The sequence below is a fragment of the Esox lucius genome, chromosome 7, assembly GCF_011004845.1.
Source record: "Esox lucius isolate fEsoLuc1 chromosome 7, fEsoLuc1.pri, whole genome shotgun sequence".
Taxonomy (NCBI): Eukaryota; Metazoa; Chordata; class Actinopteri; order Esociformes; family Esocidae; genus Esox; species Esox lucius.
The window spans coordinates 21,779,264-21,796,737 of record NC_047575.1 but is presented as its reverse complement, the minus strand read 5'-3'; the positions used below and the strand labels follow the sequence as shown (position 1 = coordinate 21,796,737).

At 43.0% G+C, this 17,474-nt stretch overlaps 1 pseudogene; it reads left to right on the top strand.

Annotated features, from left to right (window-relative positions):
- The first annotated feature begins 13,729 nt into the window (after positions 1 to 13,729).
- Positions 13,730 to 14,661, top strand: LOC114839454 (annotated as a pseudogene).
- The last annotated feature ends 2,813 nt before the right edge of the window (positions 14,662 to 17,474 follow it).

Here is a 17,474-nt window from a genome sequence, read left to right as displayed (position 1 = left end):
AGTAATTGTCTCTGGCCCCTTCCCAGCTAGGGGTGGTGACGAGCTCTACAGCAGACCTGCGCAACTCAATCGCTGGCTGAAAACGGAGTTCTGCCCGTCGCAGGAGGTAGAGTTTATAGATAACTGGCTTTCTTTTTGGGACTCTCCCAGAAATAGGGCCAGGCCTGATCTGTTGAGGAGCTGGAGTGGTGCTCTTCTTTTATTTAAGAACATTGACAGGAGTCTCACTCATATAGCCTTAACATGAGATAGGGTCCAGGTCAGGCCGCAGGCTGTTAGCCAGCCTGCTAGCATAGTCTGTCAATAGCATAGCCAGAGTAGTTAGTACAGCTTTACCTTTTGCCACTGTGACTCGTTCCAAGCTGAGAAAAGTTAAACAACGTAGTGCTAACAAAAACAACCTTATTAAGATAAAGCCTTCCTCCACCTTATTCACAAATAAAAATGACCGTATCACCTCGCATCTCAAAATGGGACTCCTAAATGTTCGATCCCTTGCTCCAAAGTCAGTTGCGGTAAATTAATTAATCTCTGATCATAAACTAGATGTTATTGGTTTATATAAATTTACTCTCAAACATATCACTGAGTTTCATTCTTTTGAAGTTTTACTAATGAAAGTTAACCAGGCTGATAAATCGTTTTACAAAGCTACTATTTATAGGCCCCCCAGGCCATACACAATGTTCCTCAATGAGTTTCCAGAATTCTTGTCTAACCTTGTAGTCATGGCAGATAGTATTCTATTTTTTGGCGATTTCAATATTCATATGGAAAAGTCCAATGATCCTCTTCAAAAAGCCTTTGAAGCCATAATTGACTCAATGGGTTTTATCCAACATGTCTCAGGTCCAACACATTGCCACAATCACACCTTAGATTTAGTTCTGTCACGAGAAATAGATATTGTAGATCTAATAAATTCCCCACAAAATCCTGGATTATCGGATCACTGTCTTATTACATTTCCCGTTAAAACAAGAAATCCACTTGCTCCGCAAACAATGAGTTTCAAAAGCCGTACTATAAATTCTGGGACTACAAATAAATTCCTTGATATTCTTACAAGTTCGCTCATTAACAACAGAGTAAATAAATCTGTAAACGATCAAATCGAGGATCTAAACTCAACACTGCGAAATACATTAGACACAGTTGCACCACTAAAAACAAAATAAATACGCAACAAGAAACTTGCTTCCTGGAGCAAATGTGGCGCCCCACCAAGTTGGAAGTATTTAGACTAGCCTGGATAGACAGTACACTACAATACCGAAAATCACTCACGTCTGCTCGATCAGCTTATTTCTCCAACCTGATTGAGGTGAACAAAAACAATCCAAAGTTTCTCTTTGATACAGTTGCAAAGTTAACAAAAAAGCAAAGCTTAGCAAGTGGGTCTTCACTTGAGTTGTAATGAATACATGAACTACTTTGATGAAAAGATCATCACCATTAGAAAACAAATAACTGACTCCCCCTTAAATAGTTATGGTCCTCAAAGTCTCAGTTGTCCTAAAAATGTCCTGAACCTCCCTGACCAGGTGTCAATGGGGACACTTGAATTTTTTGATACCGTATAGCTCGACACATTTATCAGTTTGTTAGTGTGGATGGCATATCATCTGACAAGTCAAAGGTATGCTTTGGTGTTCCTCAAGGCTCGGTTCTGGGCCCATTATTGTTCTCACTATTGTAGATATACTGATTGTATAAGTTGTTTAACTGTTGTAAGCAATGAAGCAAAATATTAAGTGTCTGTAGCAAGAGCTGAAACTGAAGGTGCAAGTAAGAGAAAAGGAAATCCTATTCAGGCTGTTGCCGGGCAGAGAAAGATTTAGCATGTCTGTCTTTTGACAAACAGGAAACAGGTTAACGACACACACACATAGTCTGGAAAAGGGCTGAATAGACACAAGACAGAAACCACAAAGGGCAAGAAGATGCTTGTGTTGCATTTATACATATAAGGTATAGAACATAAATTGGACCAATGGCACACTTGCTTGGCTAACTTAACGCCTCCACTTTTAGGCGTATTAGAAGTATAAATAATGTTGATTTGACTGTTCATGTTCAGACATTGTGCGGCGACACTCTCCAAAAGCTTTTGTAATAAACGGAATATGCGGTACGGTAATTGACCTGACTCCTGGTGTTTTATTCTCCTTTCCAACAAACCAACTCGGGGAAGTTTTAGACTTCAACACTATATATGCTCCCTCCGGGCGATGTAATCCGAAATCACAATGTAAATTTCCACTGTTACGCTGATGACACAGTTATATATTTCAATGAAGCATGGAGAAGCCCCTAAATTAGCAACTTTGGAAGCATGCGTTTCAGATATTAGGAAGTGGATGACAGAGAATGTCTTGATCTTAAACTCAAGGAAAATAGAAATGCTCGTTTTAGGACCCAAGAAACAAAGAGCGTTTTTAGCAGACTCACTGTGAACCTCGACGGCTGCATGGTTGTATCCCAAAAAACTGGAAAAAACCTTAGCGTTACCCTTGACCCTGACCTCTCCTTTGAAGAACATATAAAATATGTCTCAAGAGTTGTTTATTTTCATCTTTGAAACATGGCTAAAATTAGAAACTTTCTATCAAAAACTGATGCAGAAAAATTTATCCATGCATTCGTTACTTCTAGACTAGATTACTGCAATGCTCTTCTCTCGGGTTATCCAGACAAATTAATAAATGAACTTCAATTAGTGCTGCACACGGCTGCTATAATCCTAAACAGAACAAAAAAATTTGACCTAAATTAAACTTAACCTATAAATCAATACATGGACTTGCTCCTACTTACCTTGCTGAAATGATCCAGCCATACATACCTACACGTTACCTACGATCGCAAGATGCAGGCCTTTTAATTGTACCTAGAATTTCTTAACAAACAGCTGGCGGCAGGGCCTTTTCTCATAGAGCTCCACTACTGTGGAATGATCTGCCAATTAAGGTTAGAAATGCAACCTCAGTGCAAACGTTCAAGTGTCTACTAAAAACCCATCTCTACAGCACAGTTTATAATTAGGTGTAGCCTGGCCCGTGGGCGTAAAGGTGACCAGTAGGCTTGATACTGTCAACCCTAGCTGTCTTGCCAGGTGGGCTCTCGTTGCCACTGGGATGCCCTCCCTCCAATGCCTTTCGGGGGAAGAGTCACTGGCTTGTTGTTGACTCTCTGTTGTGGACTTGTGCAATTGGGCTGTATGCTGCTGGCTATACTCGGCCCTCATTCAGGGGGGTTGCGGTTGGTGGGTGTCCCTTTGGTTGATACCTGGCAATGTGGGTGGATTGATTTCCTGCCTTTTGGACCCTGTCCAGGGCCTCCCCCGGGTAGGGCCACAGTGTCACCGGACCCCCCTGCCTCAGTTCCAAGGTGTTACGCTGCTATATTATTGTGCTGGGGGATATGAGGAATGCACTTTCTAACTTTTCTCAGTCTCCTATAGATTTACATTTTAGGAAGAGATGAGGTCCTGGTCTACACCTGTGGAGTACCTGGTCTGGGGGCCCCGTTGCTGTCCCTGTCCTCGTCCACCTGGTCATACTTTTGACCTAGTCTAAAATCAAATAGACACTGGATTTAGCCCAGAGACATTTATAAATTATTCCAATTGGACTCTTAATATCTCACCCGGCACAGCCAGAAGAGGACTGGTCACCCCTCTGAGCCTGGGTCCTCTCTAGGTCTCTTCCTAAAATTCGGCCTTCTTAGGGACTTTTTCCTAGTGTAGATGTATTGACTGTATGAGTTAGTGAACTGTTGTAAGCTGTTGTAACCAATGTAGATGTATTGATTGTATAAGTTAGTGAACTGTTGTAAGCTGTTGTAACCAATGAAACAAAATATAAATTGTTTGTAATATGAGCTGAAACTGAAGGAGCAAGTAGGAGAATAGGAAACCCTGTTCAAGCGGTTGCCGGGGAGAGAAAGATTTAGTATGTCTGTTTTGTGAAAAACAGGTCACAGGTCAGAGACACACACACATAGTCGGACAGACAACACAGAAACCACGAGGGGGGGGCAAGGGGGTACTTGCAGTTATCCTATAAGGAATAGAACTGGGATTGGGCCAAGGGCACACTTGCTTTGTAAGTTAACGCCTCTATCTTTTTGGGCGGAGTAGAAGTATAAAAATGATGTTTTGACTGTTGATCCTTAGACATTGTGCGGCGACACTTGTCTCCAGAAGCTTCTGTAATAAATGGATATACGATACGGTAACTGACCTGACTCCTGGTGTTTTATTCTCCTTTCCAACAAACCAACTCGGGGAAGTGTTAGACTTCAACAATTTTGGGGGCTCGGTCCGGGATTGGAAAAAGGAGAAGGAATTCGATCTGGTCCAGACAACCTACGCGAGATTCACAGGTTCCGAGCCGGCTCATGATAAAGGTAAGCAGAGCCTGTTATATCTAAATCTGCATATTGGCTGTGAACTAAATTGTGGACCTGTGAAAAACGTAGTGGGACTGGTTTAAATTCAGGAGGTCAGAGGAACGGTCTGTGAGTTAGAGTCTCACTGTAAGTCGGGTTAGAGGCCCGTTACCGGTGTGTGAGTTAGAGTCTCACTGTAAGTCGGGTTAGAGGCCCGTTACCGGTGTGTGAGTTAGAGTCTCACTGTAAGTCGGGTTAGAGGCCCGTTACCGGTGTGTGAGTTAGAGTCTCACTGTAAGTCGGGTTAGAGGCCCGTTACCGGTGTGTGAGTTAGAGTCTCACTGTAAGTCGGGTTAGAGGCCCGTTACCGGTGTGTGAGATAGAGTCTCACTGTAAGTCGGGTTAGAGGCCCGTTACCGGTGTGTGAGTTAGAGTCTCACTGTAAGTCGGGTTAGAGGCCCGTTACCGGTGTGTGAGATAGAGTCTCACTGTAAGTCAGGTTAGAGGCCCGTTACCGGTGTGTGAGTTAGAGGCTCACTGTAAGTCGGGTTAGAGGCCTGTTAATCGTTCTAGGGTTGACTACCCTACGCCACTTCCCGACGGGGACGGTGGAGAGTCTTGGCAACCAGTCGGGTTAGAGGCCCGAGGACTTAGGGGCACCTCGAAATACTTATTGTGTGTAAAGGTTCAGCTGGGTTAGAGGCCCAGGGAGTTTGGAACTCCCCGAATTTTTTATTAGAGAACTGGGTTTAAGTCCCAAAAAGTGTTGGGTCAGGGACCCGTTCAGCTGGGTTAGAGGCCCAGGGAGTTTGGAACTCCCCAAATTTTTTATAAGAAAACTGGGTTTAAGTCCCAAAAAGTGTTGGGTCAGGGACCCGTCAATCATTTGTTAATCATTCTGAGTCTGGGACTCACAGTAACATAAGTCAGGTTGAAATGGACGGGGAGTTTGAGAGAGAACTGTTGAGAGAAGTGTTGAATTGTTTGTTGTCAAGGAGAAGTGAGGAGTAGAGTAAATTGTGTTTTAAGAGAATTCCTGTCTGTTTATAAGGAAGTGTGTGAAAGGAGACTCCTTGGGAGTGATGCGCATAGTGGATACATTGACAGTAGATGATAGTGATATTTGCTCGAGTTCTAGAAAAGGGACGTCTGGATAGATTGGAAGAAGGGTTAATGAAGAAAATAGCCAGATAGACAAAGATTTAGTGGGAGATGTGCCACGAGAAAGTATTCAACAGTGGACAAAGGTTTTGGTCAAGTTTTGGGTAATTATTTGTGTAAACATAGTTTTCTTTAAAGTGGTTTCATTCAATTGTTTGAAAATATTGTAAAGGTGGTCTGTTGGTTAAGTTTGAATGAGTCCAGTTAAAGGATAGTGAGAGGAGTCAAATAGATAAGACGGCTTTTGGCTGCCGTCCCAGAAAGTAGGGAGTAACTCTAAGCATCCCAATCCAGAACACAGAGACACTCTAGGAGAGAGGTGCAAAAGATGACAGACATACCAAATGAAATTCAGGGAAGTAGATTCCCAATATTAAAATAGATTAAAATAGAGCAAAATCAGGTTCTATATTGTAATATTAAAATGGCAATTGCTTTCCCATTCCAATTGGAGAATTCTGTGTACACGAAATTGTATGAAAATTGAGCTCATCTAAATTATGAAACACGACAAAGACATGTCAAATTAGAATCAACTGGCCAGTGTTAAATGTAAAGAAAATGAGTGCAACATTTATGAAACATTGGTAAAATAGTAATTCCCAATTTAGGACATTTATAAGAGATAGCCATTAGATTGGGGTTTAAAATTGTTGATTAACACATAACTTTAAATTCAGTAAGTTAATGCTAAACTCTCCAGTCAAGGTTTTAACTTTGTGTTGTGCAAGATTCCATCTTTGTTTCTCACAGAGTAGGAGTCCTGAATCCTGCAACCCTGATACACCTTGTCCAATAAAGGGGTACCTCACACAGATGGCCCAGATCATTCTAAGGCCAAACCAAGCCCAGACCTTTGAGAGACTGCCTTGGGTCCAGAATAAGAATATTGGACACTGATGGTTCCAGCTGCACCACAGTCAAGGAGAGGGTGGAGGAATGGAGAGACGCATTCAGAACAAAGAGGCTCCTACATCCATGACTGTAACAGCCAGGAGCCACTTGACTGGACATGGGAAAATTAAGGAGGAGAAAAAGGGAGGAGAGATAGAACCCCCAGCATATGAAGATGACCTTGTACTCGGTACAGACCGGGCACCATTATATCCAGTGTTACGTTTAGAGAAGGGGATATTGTCTTTAGACACACAGAACAGCAGGCCCATAACTCAATTCACAGGAAAGCAAGATAAGAGAAAGTTGAGTAGGAAGGTGGAGTCAGAGAGTGAGACAGATGCTGAGGAGGAGGTGAAACCGTTCAAGGCAAGGGCAGTGAGAGAGTACGGGAGATACGAGGAGAGGAGGCGACTAGGAGATAATAGACAGGATGAGATTACAGGGGCCAGAAAGAAAAGATCAGGCCGTACTAAAGGCAGGTTAGGTGAGGACTCAAGGTTGGGGTCGGACGATAGTGACACAGTGAAAAGGACAAAAACTCACATAAAGGACGGGTGGTACTCACGGGGCAAGCAGTAGGGAGATGGACTGACTCAGACGAAGACCCTGACGCAGACATTAGCGGAGATGGGAGTAAGGGAGACGCAGACGTATACCCTCTGCCGCGTACGCCCCCACCAGAACATAAACTACACCATGACGCAGTAGAATCAATTCAAAAGACTCAAAATAAAATGTATACGCGGTCACAAGCAGGGGAAGCTAGTTGTGCTGGGTTTCAGCTGCCTCTCTTTAGAGTGGGAGGCGGCGAACCGCGATATAAACCATTGGGGCTGGGAGACGTACAGGCACTGGTAGATAAATTACCCCCGATGGGAGAGGGAGGTGGACTATGGTTGTCACAATTTGATAAACTCACAGCTGGTCAAATGTTGGCACTGGGGGACTGGAGGGCAGTAGCCGCCCGAGCCATGTCTGCCCAGGCTATGACTGATGTCTGCCCACCACTCCTTTCAGTCAGGTGGTCGGGCGCATAGCCACAGCCCTGAGGGAACGATTTCCCTTGCCCGCTGGGGCCCCGATGCCCAAGTTACCTTGGGAAAAAGAGCAACACCCTAGACAGTATCTAGAAGCATGTAAAGACACAGGGGCCAAACACACAGGGCACCACCCGGGGAAGGGGGGTCTGCAGCAGGAGTGGTTTAGAAGGGTGGTCTTAGAGGGACTTCCAGAGAAAATAAAAGAGGCAATGATGGCAAATCCTGACTTGCCGGGTAGTGAATCACAGAGGGGCTCCAGGAGCCCAAGTCCCATACGGAGTCTGCTTTACGTGTGGTGACCCGAACCACTGGTCCAGAGACTGCCCACAGAACACTGCAAGGGGCAGAGGATACCCAAACGAAGGGGCAGCTCCAGTTCCCAACCCACACGCCGTCCCACCACCAAGTGTACCTGGACAATACCCACTCTCTTATGAGGGAGGGTGGGACCAGGAATGACGGTCTACAGGGAGGGGAGGGGACAGCGGGGGAAAGGCAGACCCTATGCTGTCCCTGAATGTCGACGGGAAGGACTTCCCCTTTCTGGTTGACACAGGTGCCACGTTTTCCACCATCACCGCCCCTCCCGTCACAGGACTACTATCCTCCAAGACAGTGGAAGTTGTGGGGTTTGAAGGAGTGGGACAGACTTTGCCAGTGACATTTCCTCTTAAAACGATACTGGGTAAACAGGCCCTCAGCCATCCGTATGTGGTGTCGACAAACACACCAGTGAACTTATTGGGGAGAGACTTGTTGATAAAACTGGGGGCTAATATATTGTGTTCTCCAGATGGACTAACTGTCACGTTACCAGACGGGACATCGGCGGTGTGCGGACCTGAAACCACACGCAAAGGGCAGTACCTGGTACAACCGGTGAAGGGTGAAATAGCAGAGATATACTGGGGACTATTGATACCGGAAAAGCCGGACAAACAGGGTATTTTGTCCCAGTACTTCAAATGGAGGCCGTGGATCTCCCTCCTCGAGCCGTACTTTCCTCCGCCAGACCCCCCACATGTAACCCTATTTTATGATCGGCAGGGCGATGAGGTGTATAGAGAGGGGTTTGGGGATGTAGTATGTGGGGACACGTGGCAGGTCGGGTCTAAATTCATATATGTAGGCCCTGAAGGGGTAGCGGCAGATGTACAGTTGACAGAGGAGCAGGATCAGTGGTACATGATGGCGGAGGAGTCCGTCCCGTATGTGGCACTGGCCCTGCATCCTAAACACCAAGCAAAAGACCTGGGGCCCATGGTTAAAAGGGCAGTCTAATGCACTGATTGGACACTCCCTCAGGCGCCAAACGTATGGTACTCACACAGCTGTAAGACCTAAAAATGGTTCACCTGCATTGACCTGGCTAACACTTTTTTCTGTCTTCCACTAGCAGAGGAACTTCGTGATATTTTTTCTTTCACACATAGGGGTCGACAATGGCGATACACGACCTGCTGATTGCGGCTCCGACGGTGGCCGCCTGCATCCAAACTACAATGACGGTCCTCACCAGACTGGCAGAGAAAGGGTTGAAGGTATCAAAAGAAAAGCTACAGCTGGTAAGCACGCAGGTCTCCTTTCTGGGCAGAGTAATCTCGCAGAAAGGAGCGGGGCTTTCCCCAGCTCACCGCACAACCATCCTCCACCATCCTAAACCCACTACTGTTCAGGAAATGCTATCATTCCTGGGGCTCACGGGGTACAGCCGCAATTACATCCCAAACTATTCAGGGCTCACAGAGCTTCCCCACAAGAGAAAACAATTTGGCAACAGAGACGAGCAACAGAGACGAGCGGGCTCTGGAGAGGGCCAGACGGTAGAGTAATACTTCCACCAGCCATGCGGGGAGATAAATTTGCTGAAGCCCATGGGTTGGGCCATGTAGGGCCAGCACAGATGTTAAGGAACTTGTGCCATTGGTGGCACCCGTTTATGGTAGACATGGTACGTAACTACACTAGGACATGCACCATCTGCACTCACCACAATCCAAAACCGACGATCAAACCTGAGATGGGGGCATTCCCCATGACGACGAGGCCTGGACAAGAGATAGTGATAGATTACACGGACATGGGGGAAACTGTACGGGGGTGCCGCTACATGTTAGTGTGTGTGGACATGTTCACAGGGTGACTAGAAGCCTGGCCAGCTAGAAGGGAGTACAGTCAGACAGTGATCAAGTGTTTAGTGAACCAGTACATTCCCAGACACGGCTTCCCAGAGAAAATTAGGTCAGACAATGGGACTCACTTTAAGAACAGTGATTTACAGAAGGTAGAGAGCTTATTGGGCCTAAAACATGCTTTTGGCACTGTGTACCATCCACAGTCCCAGGGAAAGGTAGAAAGGATGAACCAAAACTTAAAAAACAAGTTGGCTAAGATATGTGCACAGACTAAATTGAACTGGGTAGATGCACTGCCACTGGCACTCATGATGATTCGATGCTCGTTAAATCAGACCACTGGGTTTACCCCATATGAGCTGCTGACGGGGAGACAGTTTCTAGGACCAACCGCGGGGCCTGCGGTCCCGGAAGGGGAAAAGTGGCCCAAAGACCACAGAGTGTATTTTGATGAATTGCGAGCTCTCGTTTCAGAATTCACCAACAGAGTCGGAGAAAGGAGGGACCTGCACCCCCGCTGGACCAGAACCTGCCCCAGGCGGAGTGGGTGTTGCTGAAGGTCATCAAGCGAAAGTGGTCTGAGCCAAGGTGGACGGGTCCTCATCAGGTGGTGGAGAGAACGAGTCATGCGGTCCGCCTGAGGGACAAAGGAGAGACATGGTACCATTGGAGCCAGTGTACACCAGCGCAGGAGCCAGGGAGGTCGCTAACGGACCTCATCCAAACCGGGAAGGAGGAGCTTTCCCCAGTGTGGACGGAAGGAGGACCAGCACCAGCCGGACCGGTGCCAGGAGCGGACCCCAGGACACGGCGGGACTACGAGCGAGAGAAGGAGACAAAGGACAGCGCCAGGGGAATAGACTCTTAGGGGAAAGAACTGAGGAATACTGTAACAAAAGGGGGTATAGGACACAGAGTGGCTACCACTCGTACCAAGATGACAGGGTTACAGAGAAAGGTCTGGGGAGATGATAGTAGAATGAAATGGTATATGGGAATTGGTGGTATAACGATGTGTGTTGTGTGTTGTTACAGGTTTCCCAGGTTGGCATTGGGTCTTCATTCCCCCATCGAAGAGGTTTGCGACCCCACCTGAGGACACCTGTTTGAGGAAATTTGGGGGATTGAATTGGACTATGTCAAGGGGTCGCATACGAGCATTCTGGGATAGATAATCCGCTGGAGGAATGGCTGACCTCGATGTTCGGCCAGTGGAGAGGTTTGATAATGTCTGTTCTTTTATCGCTATCTACATTTGGTGCTATAATGGTTACTTGTGTGTGTTGTTGTATCCCATGCATAAGAGGGCTTGCCATGAGAGTGATCTCTACAGCCATTGAGAAGGCTCCAGGACCGCCACCAGGGATGCTGATGCCTCTACTGGAGCAGCATGACCTGGGAGAACTGGAGCTTGGCGAATAGGGGTGATCTCTCTGGGGAGAGATCAAAAGGGGGAATTGTAAATGTATTGATTGTATGAGTTAGTGAATTGTTGTAAGCTGTTGTAACCAATGTAGATGTATTGATTGTATAAGTTAGTGAACTGTTGTAAGCTGTTGTAACCAATGAAACAAAATATAAATTGTTTGTAATATGAGCTGAAACTGAAGGAGCAAGTAGGAGAATAGGAAACCCTGTTCAAGCGGTTGCCGGGGAGAGAAAGATTTAGTATGTCTGTTTTGTGAGAAACAGGTCACAGGTCAGAGACACACACACATAGTCGGACAGAAAACACAGAAACCACGAGGGGGGCAAGGGGGTACTTGAAGTTATCCTATAAGGAATAGAACTGGGATTGGGCCAAGGGCACACTTGCTTTGTAAGTTAACGCCTCTATCTTTTTGGGCGGAGTAGAAGTATAAAAATGATGTTTTGACTGTTGATCCTTAGACATTGTGCGGCGACACTTGTCTCCAGAAGCTTCTGTAATAAATGGATATACGATACGGTAATTGACCTGACTCCTGGTGTTTTACTCTCCTTTCCAACAAACCAACTCGGGGAAGTGTTAGACTTCAACACTAGCCACTGAAATCCAACACTACTGTTGTTTGCTCCTTGGGGTTTAAGGCCGGGTGTCTCTTTAAAGCACTTTGTGACAACTGCTTTTGTAAAAAGGGCTTTATAAATACATTTGATTGATTGAGTCATATTTGCATTTCTTATAGTTCACAAATGAGTTCTCCAGTGCAAAATGTTCAGTCCTTTACTTTACACTCATTGTATAATAATGATGTAATGCACAGTAATTATTTAATATAAAGTATTTAGGTAATTTTTCATGTTGAGCATCTGGGAGTCGCCTCTTTACTGTTGACATTGAGACTGGTGTTTTGCGGGTCCTATTTAATGAAGTTGAGGACCTGTGAGGCGTCTGTTTCTCAAACTAGACACTCTAATGTATTTGTCCTCTTGATCGGTTGTGCACTGGGGCCTCCCACTCCACTTTCTATTCTGGTTAGAGCCAGTTTGCACTGTTCTGTGAAGGGATTAGTACACATCGTTGTACAAGATCTTCAGTTTCTTGGCAATTTCTTGCATGGAATAGGCTTCATTTCTCAGAACAAGAATACACTGACGTTTCCGATGAAAGTTATTTTTTTCTGGGTAGTTTGAGCCTGTAATCGAACCAACCGTTGCAGATGCTGCAGATACTGCACTGGTCTACTGAAGGCCAGTTTCATTGCTTCTTTAATAAGCACAACAGTTTTCCGGTGTGCTAAAATACAGTAATTGCAAAAGGGTTTTCTAATGATCACATAACCTTTTAAAATAAAAAATGTGACTTAGCAAACACAACATGCTATTGGAACACAGGACAGATTTTGGCTGATAATTGGCCTCTGTTTGCCTACGTATTGCATTCAAAATCTGCCATTTCCTGCTACAATAGTCATTCACAACGTAATCAATGTCTACACTGTATTTCTGATCAATTTCATGTTATTTGGACAAAGTGATTTTCTTTAACCAAAAAAAAAAAAGAAAATGTCTAAGTGACCCCAAACTTTTCAACATTATGCTATATATTTATTATATGTCATTCACCCATCGTTACTTTCTTTTTATTATTACAAATGAACACATTTCAAAGATCCCCAATACAGGTTTCCATTCTGCTTTCAAATCAAACATTCAAAACAGATTGTACATACAATGCCCATGTGAGTAACTATCCGATAGTCGTCACTTGTTTTTCCTGGAGTTTGATTTCACCTGAGGCCACTGACTTTAATTATGGCTCCCATTATTGCATCTATGATAATACTGGTGAGCTAGGATTGGCCGTGTCACCACGTCAGGGTTTTAGATTAAAGACTGTGATGCTCTTTCAGTCTTGAGGCGTAAAAGAAAACCCAGGAATCGAAGTAAGGAAACTCTGTAAGGTGTTATTCATCAACACTTTAAGTCAGGGACATTCCTTGTTATGAGGCTGTGATGATGATTTTTATATCTGTCAGAGTAGGATATTTTCAAATGTATTGAAATGTATTGAATTATAATTTTTTTTATAGTCAGTTCACTTTTTTAAAATAGTTTACTTTTGAATTAAATTCAGAAGGGAGTATGGAAGAAAATATTGTTTCCCTGAAACAGCCTTACAGAGTGATTTGAACTTTGATTTGCTCAGCAGAGCAAAATAATTATTCTAAAAACACAATTATCAAACACCCACATGACAACTCTGCTTCAATCCGGTTTAAAGGAAAACCAAGACATACTTAAAGACAATGACTGGCAGACATTGCTATGTAACAGACTAGCTTTTTCTCTGGAAAGTTAGTGGCCTTCTATAATGCACCAGTATAGGTCTGTATATTTTTGAGGCTACTATGTTCTAAAATGTTTCCAAAAATGTTTGCCTACTCCCCCTACAATGCTGTTTTCTGTAAATGCTTGTGCTATTTCGTTTTTTATACTGAGATCTTTTTTTAACAAAATCAACTAATTATAATTATTATTTGATCTATGGGCTTGTGTTCATAATACAATTATGGCCACAGAAAGCATTCTTAAATTATAATTTAACTGGTATTTATTATAAAAATAACACTCTTGCAGTCTTCCCCACTCATCAGGTTCCTGTGATTCTCTGCTTGACAAATGGAAAATCTTTCCTACCCAAGGAACATGTTGTTCCTGGAGGGGTTAAATGTCACACAACAGTCCTCCTACCCAGCCTTCATCCTTTTTCTCATCATCTACATCTTCACCATGGTGTCCAATATCAGCCTCATTGTGCTGATCACAATGGAGAGGAGCCTACACCATCCCATGTACATTCTCTTCTGCAACCTACCTCTCAACGATGCACTTGGAGCCACTGTTATCATCCCCCGTTTGCTGAGTGACATATTCGTGGCAAGCACAGAACGCTACATAAACTATATTGAATGTGCTATCCAAGCATTTGGCGTTCACATGTTTGGTACCACCTCACATACAATATTGATGATAATGTCCTTTGACAGATATGTGGCCATCTGTAAGCCCTTGCAATACACTATGATAATGACAAACAGGATGATTGTTAAACTAATTGTGTTTGCATGGGGTTCTGCTTTTCTCTTTGTTGGGGTTCTCCTGGGCCTCACCTTCCGACTTTCTCGTTGCAGATCGGAAATTCTACACCCTTTCTGTGACAATCCCTCAATATTTAAACTCTCCTGTGAAAGCACTGTTATTAACAATATCTATGGACTCACTTTTACCATCTTACTCCTGGGATCGTCAATGGGGAGTTTGACATTCACATACCTTAGGATAGCTATAGTGTGTAAGAAAAACAAAAACCGGGTTCTGAGTAGCAAGGCCCTGCAGACCTGCTCCACACACCTGTCTGTATATATAATTATGCTGGTTTCACCATCATCTTTCTTCATCGCTTCCCTGAATGGTCCAACCACAGAAAACTGGCAGCCATTTTGTTTCATGTCATCCCCCCTTGGGTTAATCCTATTATCTATGGTCTGCAGGCCAACGAGATCCGACAGAAACTTTTCAACAAGTTCTCTCCAAATAAAGTGAATGTATGATGTAAGGTTGTACACTAGGAAACGTGCCATGTAAAATGTAATAATTTTTCTGATGCTGTAAGAAAACTCTCAGACCTGTTGTTTCGACCTCAAATCTCAGAATCAAATTCAGTTTGATTAGGTGTTAAAAGTTATGTTTTTCCAGATAGCAAAATCAATAATAAATAACAGCAGTCTTGCTAGTCCTTAACAGCTGTCTATTCTATGGATATGGTCGGTGTCACATCAGGGGAAGAAATGTGAAATACTATACCTAAAGTAAAGAGCAAGAATAGAAGAATATTCAGAAATGATCAGGTAAGGCTTTTGCGATAATTTATGAATTCTGACCAAACACTGTCGTACCTCTGTTTCTATGTTGCAAGATTGATGTTATTCTCTCCACGTCAGCATTTCACCCCATTATCCTAACCACATATCCTTGGAGGGCCATGCTTACATTTCCAGCACTTTGTTAAACACTTCCTTGCTGCTGCTGGAATAGATCATCTATTAATTTAAATGTAGTGGGGCAGAGAGCATCCACAGGATCAATACCCAGACAAAGGTGGCATGGGTCTTTCTGAATGTTGTCACCTGTGATGTCCTGTGTATCGCTGAGAATTTTGGCCCAACTTAACTGGATTTTTGGACACTGCCAAAACTGTCCTTGTTTGTCCACACTCCTTCAGCATGCTTATCCATATTCATAAAAAAAACCTTGAACTGGAATTCCCCTGTTCGATTACAGGCATTGGCTTTATATTTTGTGTTTCATATGCTCACCCAAATGTCCTCCGATAATTGGACCTGCAAATCACCTTGCTATGAGGTCCTAATATTTTCCAAAGAACACAATGTATTTTTTTGCTGCAATCATCCCTAGTTGTATTTGCATTTAAGGAAAATGAATTAGCTACTTTAGCTTTTATACATTCAGTGTTGTTACCATCACTGATAAAATGAGGTAGGCCTGTCATCTTTTGCTTGTCCACACAGGCTGTGTTGCTACACATACCAAAATATGAATTAAATTGGATTGAGCTAGAAAGTGGGATAAAACAGTTTAGCCTTGAGAACCTGGCTTCTTGGAATTTTGGAGGTGTACATGACTAAGTGAGACAAGCAGCACGCAGATATTGAAATTAATTCCAAGGGCAAGGCAGGAAGTAAACACAGTTTGATTCATACACACTAATGTTCATAATAGTCTAGGTTTTTTGCATTTAAATGCCTTTATAAGCATCAAAGACATAACATGCTTGTGTAGTTCACTGTGGGATTGTTTTGAAGTATATCTTTTGTTTTGTCTGGCAACTGTGTTATATGGCTCTTGCACAAAATAAAAATAAGTTAAAGAACTATTACATTGACCAAAACAACTGTCTGGATGATGATGCTTCAATGTAAGAAGTATGTCGGAAATAAGTTCTAACAAGCTAAACAATTTACTAATATTAAACAGAAAATAATTCATTGCTTAAGGATTCACCCCCATTGCTATGGTTTGTTGCGTAAGTATTCACCTGAATTAGCTACTGTGCAACTGTCTTTAGAAGTCACACACACCAGCTAAGATGCTGATATACACCAATTGAAAGCATTTATAACTAGTTTTGTGAGGTCATAAATCCAAATCTCATTCTGCCTCCTTGGATGTCTAGAAACGATCAGATATTAAAAATTATTTGAATGATGCAATGACTCCCGTTACTAGGATTTAAATTTTTATGTAAGTAGAAGACTGAAGCAACTAGTTCACCCCAAATACAAATACCTTTGTATGATACTGTTGGGTTTGCATGTATAAATAAATGAATTATATGTAGAACACCCTTCAGTAACCATGCACCCTGTGAACTTTCAAAAGTATTCACCCACTAGTACCTTTCCACAATTTAAGATACAACATTAAATTAAAATGGATTTAATTATGAATTTTTGCCACTGATCGGCACACAAAAGTCTGTCGAAGTGAAAAATAAAATCAATCAAACTGCTCTGAATAGTCTACAACTACGGAAGCCCTGAAGACCAAGACAGTAAAAAATATGTTTATCTCATTTGAAGGAACTTAGTATCTCATATATATACTTAGTACAAACACATTTGTTTTAATTAATTTTTTCTACTACCAATTTTGTTTTTTGCTATGTTTATCTTTAAATAATTGTATTTATTTCATAATACTGAAAACTGACTTCTTGGTGGCTCCAGTGTTCAACTTGTTTGTTCTGTTTAGTGTGAACATTTTCGTTGATAAGAATCTGGGTTGTAGCAACCATTACATGGCCTTCTAATGCTGCTGCATAATAAATTTGGCCTAATTAGACATACTAATTACTATCTTGTTTGAACGACTTAATAACTCGTTTGAATGGACTTACGACAGTGGGGAGAACAAGTATTTGATACACTGCTGATTTTGCAGGTTTCCCACTTGTACCATGTAGAAGTCTGTAATTTTTATCATAGGTACTCTTCAACTGTGAGTGACGGATTCTAAAACAACAAACAACAAACTGTATGATTTTGAAGTTATTAATTAGCATTTTATTGCATGACATAAGTATTTGATACATCAGAAAAGCAGAACTTAATATTTGGTACAGAAACCTTTGTTTGCAATTACAGAGATCATATTTTTCCTGTAGTTCTTGACCAGGTTTGGACACACTGCAGCAGACCTTCTCCAGATCCTTCAGGTTTCGGGGCTGTAGCTGGGCAATATGGACTTTCAGCTCCCTCCAAAGATTTTCTATTGGGTTCAGGTCTGGAGAATGGCTAGGCCACTCCAGGACCTTGAGATGCTTCTTACGGAGCCACTCCTAAGT